We start from the raw sequence: 7,297 nt of genomic DNA on the forward strand, positions 1-7,297 counted from the left end.
TTAGTAGAGATGGGGTTTCACCATCTTGGCCAGGCTGGTCTTGAACTCCTGACCTCGTGATCCACCCACCTCGGCCTCCCAAAGTGCTGGGATTACCGGAGTGAGCCACCATACCTGGCCGATTTTCTTTAATTAGTTTTTTTCACATTACAGTTCCCACAAGACAATCATTAATTACCTCAGTAATTGACATGTAACTGTTCCGTTTGGATAGCAAACATTGTTAAATGTCAAGAGCCACTACCCAGTGTTCTCTAACCCCACACTCTAACGGATACAAATAATTACAATCCCTACTTTACCAACTTCTGATTTGTCAAAATAAAGCCCTAAGAGACAGGGATGGAGGCAGGGGAAATTGGCCAGCAGTCCGTAAAGATGATTGGTCTCCAAGATGGGAAGTTAAGTTGTCAGAGAAGAGGACGTGTAGGGTAGCTGGCCTTTGAGGGGGCACAGTGGTGATGGTGGTGGGTGTGGAGTGGGGAGAAATGCCCATCAGTGGTCTAGCTGGGACCAGAGATAACGCCCGATTATGGCTGATGAGTGCATCTTGGAGACCAATTTGGCCAAACCAGCCACTGTGTCCCTGTACTCATCCCTCTTAGGCAGAAATATGCTTTCCAGTTGGGAAAGAGAGGACTTGTGATCAGAGCCCTGGCCAGGGCCAGTACACTGCCCAACTCCGGAGGACCCTGTCCCCTCCTTGTGAACGGCATTCCCTGGAGTTGGGCAATCTTGTGGGCCTGCTCCTTCCCTACCCTCTGTCCCCATTAAGTGCACTGTTAGTATTTTGCACCCTCTCCCAGCTAGACCACTGATGGGCTTTTCTCCCCAGTCCACAATACCACCAACCACTGTGTCCTCTCAAAGGCCAGCTACCCTACACAAGCTCATCTCCGACAACTGAACCTCCCATCTTAGTGCTCTGGAAGTCTTTAGGCTTTTCTCTTTCATAAAAAGTTAGGAAACTCTCAAGCAGAATGCTCCTCACCATGGGCATGAGATACACCAACTGTTTTGAGTAAATGACTGAACAAGTGACTATTTCAAAGAATAACTAAATTTCTAAGAGAAAAAGAACCTGACAACATTCTCAAAAGTAGACACAGAGCATTCACTCTATCACTCCTCACTCTCTAATTCCACTTACTGAGAAGGAAGAAAATGTCACAACTGGGAAAAACACCTCCTCAGAGGGCCTGAGACTTCCAGTGTGCCCCTAGATGCTGTCTCGTAGGACCCATACTGCTAGAGTCCCGGCACCCTCACTGTAATGGTATTATTCACCTCACCCTCGTGTTTAAAGAACACTTACTAGGCAAGTCATCGGGTAGACATAAAGCAACTATTTAATTGAAGGCCAATTTGCTTTACAGATATTTTTAAAAAATAAGGAATGCATGTCCATGGTGGTTATTTCCACAGAGCTGTTCAGAAGCTGTTCTGTCCATGGATCCACCTGGATTCTCGTCTTCAGATTCCAGGGCAGGTCACAGGAAATGGAAGTCTGGTTTAGCATTTTGCACAGGTGTTCAAGAGCAGGCCCACTTGCTTATCTGAAAACCTGACACTGCACTGACCATTTCAGGGTTTGGTTTGGGGGGGTAAGAAGAAAACTTACAGGGATAATGCCTCAACTCCTATTTGAATGTAATATGGTCACTTTCAGAACTATTCTGAAGAAAAAAGGCCAGCTCTCTATTAAGTATCCACAACCACTACTAAAACTAAGAAGCCTCCCATCCCACTACCCATTAATAACTTCGCTTCACATATGCTTCACTATGAGTCTTCTTTGAAAGATGAAGAGTTTGTGACAAAATGTTTGAGTACAGAACCCAAGAACACAGAGTCCAAACACCAAGGATTCAATTAAACTTTATCGGGTGCCTACACCAACTTGTTTGAGAGATGCAGTGCAACAGAGAGAACAAGAATTAGTGCAGAGAAGGCCTGATTCTAGCCCTGCTGCTGCCTAGAGCTTGCTCTGTAACTTTAAGTATTTACTCTTTTTTTTTTTTTTTTTTTTTTTAATGAGACAGGGTCTCACTCTGTCACCAAGGCTACAGTGCAGTGGTGCGATCTCAGCTCACTGCAGCCTGACCTTCTGGGCTCAAGCGATCCTGCTGCCTCAGCCTCCCGAGCAGGTGACACTACAGGCGCATACCACCACGCCCAGCTCCTTTTCCTTATTTCTTGTAAAATGGGGTCTCACTGTGCTGCCCAGACTGGTCTCAAACTCCTGGGTTCAAGAGATTCTCCCGTCTCAGCCTCCCAAAGTACTGGGATTACATGCATGCAGTGCACTACCATGCCTGGCCTACTCGTTTTTCTTGATTTCTGTTTTCCCACTGAAAATAACCACTTTTCAACCTGTTTTCAGCCTCAGAACATTTTATTCAACTAGAATCTTATAGGGTAGCCCAATATAACAGAATATTACAGTAACTTTTCACAGACTGAAGTAGTAACATGAAACAGAAGGAAAACAGCAAAACCCCCTCATCCCTGCCACAAGCATACTTCAACAATGGCGGAGAGGGCTCCTCAAAGCCCAGCTTGAAATAAACACCAGATATGCTAAGATTCTGCAAGGGCCTGACTTTTTCCTGCTTCTCCTAAACTTCAGGAAGGGGAATTAACAGCATTCAAAGTAGTAATGCTATGACTTGAGACTCGTTCAGAATCAAAATTAAAGGACACATACTAATTCACTTTAAGCAAACACTGCATACAGTTCAAACCCATCATGAATGATAGAGAGCTAAAAGCTGTAACCCAACTCTGCTGCTTGTGTGAAAACAATCTGCTACTAAAATAAAGTGGCAGGCCAGGTGTGGTGGCTCACGCCTGTAATCCCAGCACTTTGGGAGGCCGAGGCAGGCAGATCACTTGAGGTGAGGAGTTCGAGACCAGCTTGGGCAACACAGCAAAACCCCATCTCTATTAAAAATACAATAAATTAGTGGTGCATGGTGGTGCAGGCCTGTAGTCCCAGCTACTCAGGAGGGCTGAGACAGGAGGATCGCTTGGGCCTGGGAGGTCGAGGCTGCCGTGAGCCTTGATCATGCCACTGCATTCCAGCCTGGGCCACAGTGAGACTCTGTCTCAAAACATAAATGAATACATAATAAATCAAAAAGGGGCAGGTTTTTTCAACACTTTCTCTTGGGCAAAGAGGGGCAGTGGCTCCGAGATGCTAAGCAGTCTCAAAAATGAAAAGTCCCACACTACACACTGCTGCTATCTGAGATCCTTAGTCAGTCGTCAGACCTGGTATGAATCTGCAGGCCCAAGTGACAGAATTATTTCTAGTCACCAGGTCCTGTGGTTGAGCCCTCCAGCAGAGCAGGGCACAAAAGGATCAGCGACGATGCTTCCCAACACTATGCAATCCAAGCTTCTGTGTGGCAATTCAATCCCAAGCCCAACAACATAGTACAGCTCAAAGGACACTCTTGAACAAGGTCAAGCCCTCAGGAAGGTAGGAGGAGTCATCGACATGTCTGCCTTTGCATGCAACCAGGCTGGTATCCAGGCTCTGGGCACAGGTGACTTATTTTGCCACAAGAGCTAATCACCACCTCCAGATGGATTTACTAAGCTTCCCTATTCTGATGTATGGTATTTAAAGAAGGTCTCATTTGCACACATCTTAAAGAAAATGATTTCCCTATCTGCCATTCTCTTCTTTCAACATATCACAACTTCAAAGAATAAGAGTTTGAGCCACTTCCAATCTTTTCTCTCATTTTCAGTGCAGTTGGCCATCTCTATCAACAGGTTCTACACTGGCAGATTCGACCAACTATGGGTCGAAAATATTTGGAAAAAAAATACCTAATAACAATACAACAATAAAAAATAATATGAATTTTTAAAAATACAGTATAGCAACTATTTACATACCACTTACATTGTATTTGGCTGTTGTTTTTGAGATGGGGTCTTGCTCTGTCACCTAGGCTGGAGTGCAGCAGCTCCATCACGGCTCACTACAGCCTCAACTTCCTGGGTTCAAGCAATTCTCCTGCCTTAGCCACCCCAGTAGCTGGGAGTACAGGCACGCACCACCACGCCTGGCTAAGTTTTTTAAATTTTTTGTAGAGACAGGGCCTGACTATCTTGCGTAGGCTGGACTTGAACTCCTGGCCTCCAAGCAATCCTCCCACATAAGAAAACAAAAAGGGGGCAGGTATTTGTAGTAGCCTCCTAATGTGCTGGGATTACAGGAATGAGCCACCACACTCAACCTGTATTAGGCATTATAAGTAATCTGGAAATGCCTCCTGAGTAGCTGGGACTACAGATGTGTATCACCGCCACTCCCTGCACCTTCCCATATACTACCACTTTATATGAGTCTTGATCATTTGTGAATTTGGTAACCAAGGGGTCCAAAATCAATCCCCCAGGATACCAAGGGGATGTAAATATGTTACGCTCTAGTTTGTAATTATTCACTAATTAAACGGTCAAGTTCTGTGGTAATCTCTTCTCACCACCCAAAAGAATAGGATTCACCATCATCTAGCAACACGGACATAAGAACTAGTGAAACTAGATTTGAACGGAAAGACACTAACTCAGTTAACCCTGGTCCATTGTGCAAAGAGCTCCAGAACAGTCTCAACATTTAGGGAGAACCGATTCTGGTTCACTGGCATCAACATCTATAAACAGACACAAAGAGATAATTTTAAGTTATCAAGACCCGGGAAAACAGGAGTTACCACATCATTACCATTGTTTCAATCTAAGTTACCACTTCTTCACCTCAAAACAACTGGCAGCTAGTGCACAATTAAATGTCCTTACTACAGCACATAAAGACAGTCCCAGACTACTTCAAGTACTTACACAACCATTCTGTTTTTCACTTCCAGTATTCATTCAATAAATTACATGAGATATTCAATACTTTATTATAAAACAGGCTTGTTAGATGCATTTGCCCAACTGCAGGTTAATGTTCTTGGCATGTTTAAGGTAGGCTAGGCTAAGCTATGATGTTCAGTAGGTGAGGTATATTAAATGCATTTTTTTACTTAAAATATTTTCAACGTATGATGGGGTTATCAAAGATAACCCCACTGTAAATCAAAGAGCATCTGTATACCAAAACAGTAGCAAAATCTGATTACCTTTAAGTCGTGTAATGCAATGTAAAACCACTTACCCACAACTCCAATAGCAAGTGGCATCAACTGGCTTTCTAGGCTGCCCACCTTTCAGAAGAGTTTGTCCAAAAGCCTGCAAAGTATAAGAAACAAATCCACTGGTACCCTAAATTAAAAGGCCAGCTCAGCTCCAAAAATCCAATCCACTTAAATTTGTGGATTCTTCCCCCAAACATAATTAGTAGCCAGTGTAGGAGTCAATGGCTTCTCCTTGTGTTCAAGTCCCCTCCTACCCACCCGCCCCCTTTCAAAAATTAGAAAAGAGCCACCAGTCTCCAAACTGGCTGATGAAACTTCAGCCTACAGAACATTTTCATACTTGAGTTACAATAAACCATTGAAATGAAAATGAAGTGGAGAGCTTAGTAACCCATTGGATAGAGCATTTTATGCCCAGCATCAGCATATAAGTTAAGTCCAAAACCTTTAACCTGGGCCAAAGCCAAATAATTAAATTAACAAATTTCACTACCAATTCTCTATTCCTTTGAGATACTCTAGTATGAAGAGTAGAAGTTGTTTGCCTATTCCTAGCTGTTACTTTAGTCATTTGCTTGCTAACTAAAAGACATTCTGTTTGCAGTCAAATCAGAATTAGTAATTCAGTACCAGGATCTACCTCGTCCCCTTCATTACCCCCAGAACTGCCCAGAAAGCTCTGTTCAAGTTTTTGATAATCCTTCTACAGGTGCCACGAGAATACTAGAACCTAAAACAGGTGACAAGTCCTCAATTTCTGATTCGTTTTCCCCAAACACTAAAAGGTTTTATTTAGCATTTCTAATACTGAGTTTACTACAAATAGCCCAAGCAACATTTAAGTCTCTCAACTGCCTGGCTCAAAGAGCCAATTCACTCAAAGAACACACTAGTCACTGTTGTGGGGTTCAGAAGAAGAAAAAAGCATATTCTGTTTCAGCCCAGTGTGACATGGCTCAAGAGGGCCAAATCAAGGAGTCTTGATTGGGCCTCTCAAGTGGACAATCTGGTCAAGGTGAAGCTGAAAAGCAGCACACCATTAGAGATGAATGCCCCCAGCAGAAGGCAAAAGTAGGTTACATTCCTTGGTTACATGCCAGCCCAAAGATGCCGACACAGTGGAATTGAGCCCCACAATGGTCATTTATCTAATGTAATCCACTGAGTGAACTTTTAGCACCAACCTACACCTCAGCTGAGTGTTATTAGTCATCAGAAGGACCAGACAAGAGTGGAACTATTGTAACATAAACTGCCTCCCTACAAAAGACAACTTGAAACTTAGATCCTGATGGTCATCTTGGTAGATGGACAAGGGCATATTATTAACACTTGCCCAATCCTTAAATTCATACAGAGCTGGAAACAAAGGAGGATTCGTATACTAGAACACATTCAGAGAACTTATTATGCAGTTTTAAATAGCAGTATATAAGACAAAATAAGGAAAGAGGTGTGCCCTCAATTGAACATCCTGCTGAAAATCTGAACACTCAGCTTGAGATTTATCTGCCAGAAAAGACCCAGGTGACCACTGCCTCTTCCTCTCCCACTCAGCAGAGTAACTTTATTATGATAGTCCAACAGTACCTGCAAAAACAGTAAGTGATAAGACCCTAGTTAAGGCAACAGAATTAATCAACAAGCAGCATCATTTTCTGCTTCCTACTCCTTCTGGCTCTTAATTTGTTTGCCTACCTATTCTGAGCCCCACATCCACCTCTCTGACCTTATCTCCAACTCTCCCCCGTGTTCACTAAGCTCTGGCTATTACTCACCCAACCCATCCTCTTTCCACTACCTCCCACCTACCCTGACCCTTTCTTCCCATTCCTTGGAACTTGACAACCGCATTCCAGCCAGTTTCTGCACCAGCTGTTCCCTGAACCTGGAAGGATCTTCCCCTTATCTTTGGATGGCTGGCTCCTTCTTTATACTTAAAGCTCAACTTAAGTGTCACTTCCTCAGAAAGGTCCTCTTTGACTGCATCTACAGTTAAGACACTTTCAATCACATCACTCTTATTTTCTTCAGCGCTTAATCAAAATCTGGTTTACTGGGGTATATATTATGTCTCTGTCCCCAGCTCCCACTCCGATGTAAGCTCCATGAAAGGGTGAACCTTTTGCTTGTGTTCA

General features: G+C 43.5%; 1 protein-coding gene across 5 annotated transcripts in view; it reads right to left on the reverse strand.

Annotated features, from left to right (window-relative positions):
- Positions 1 to 7,297, reverse strand: part of DCUN1D3 (defective in cullin neddylation 1 domain containing 3) — a 41,859-nt gene that overhangs the window by 32,112 nt on the left and 2,450 nt on the right. For 3 of the 5 annotated variants that reach the window (XM_058440796.1, XM_032157057.2, XM_058440797.1), the window contains exon 2: positions 5,180 to 5,253. The exons of the other annotated variants lie outside the window; for them this stretch is intronic. The gene's annotated coding sequence lies outside the window, so the exon portion shown is untranslated. The remainder of the gene's footprint in view (positions 1 to 5,179; positions 5,254 to 7,297) is intronic. 5 annotated transcript variants of the gene reach the window in all.

Source organism: Hylobates moloch, unplaced genomic scaffold, assembly GCF_009828535.3.
Source record: "Hylobates moloch isolate HMO894 unplaced genomic scaffold, HMol_V3 SCAFFOLD_6, whole genome shotgun sequence".
NCBI classification, from domain to species: Eukaryota; Metazoa; Chordata; class Mammalia; order Primates; family Hylobatidae; genus Hylobates; species Hylobates moloch.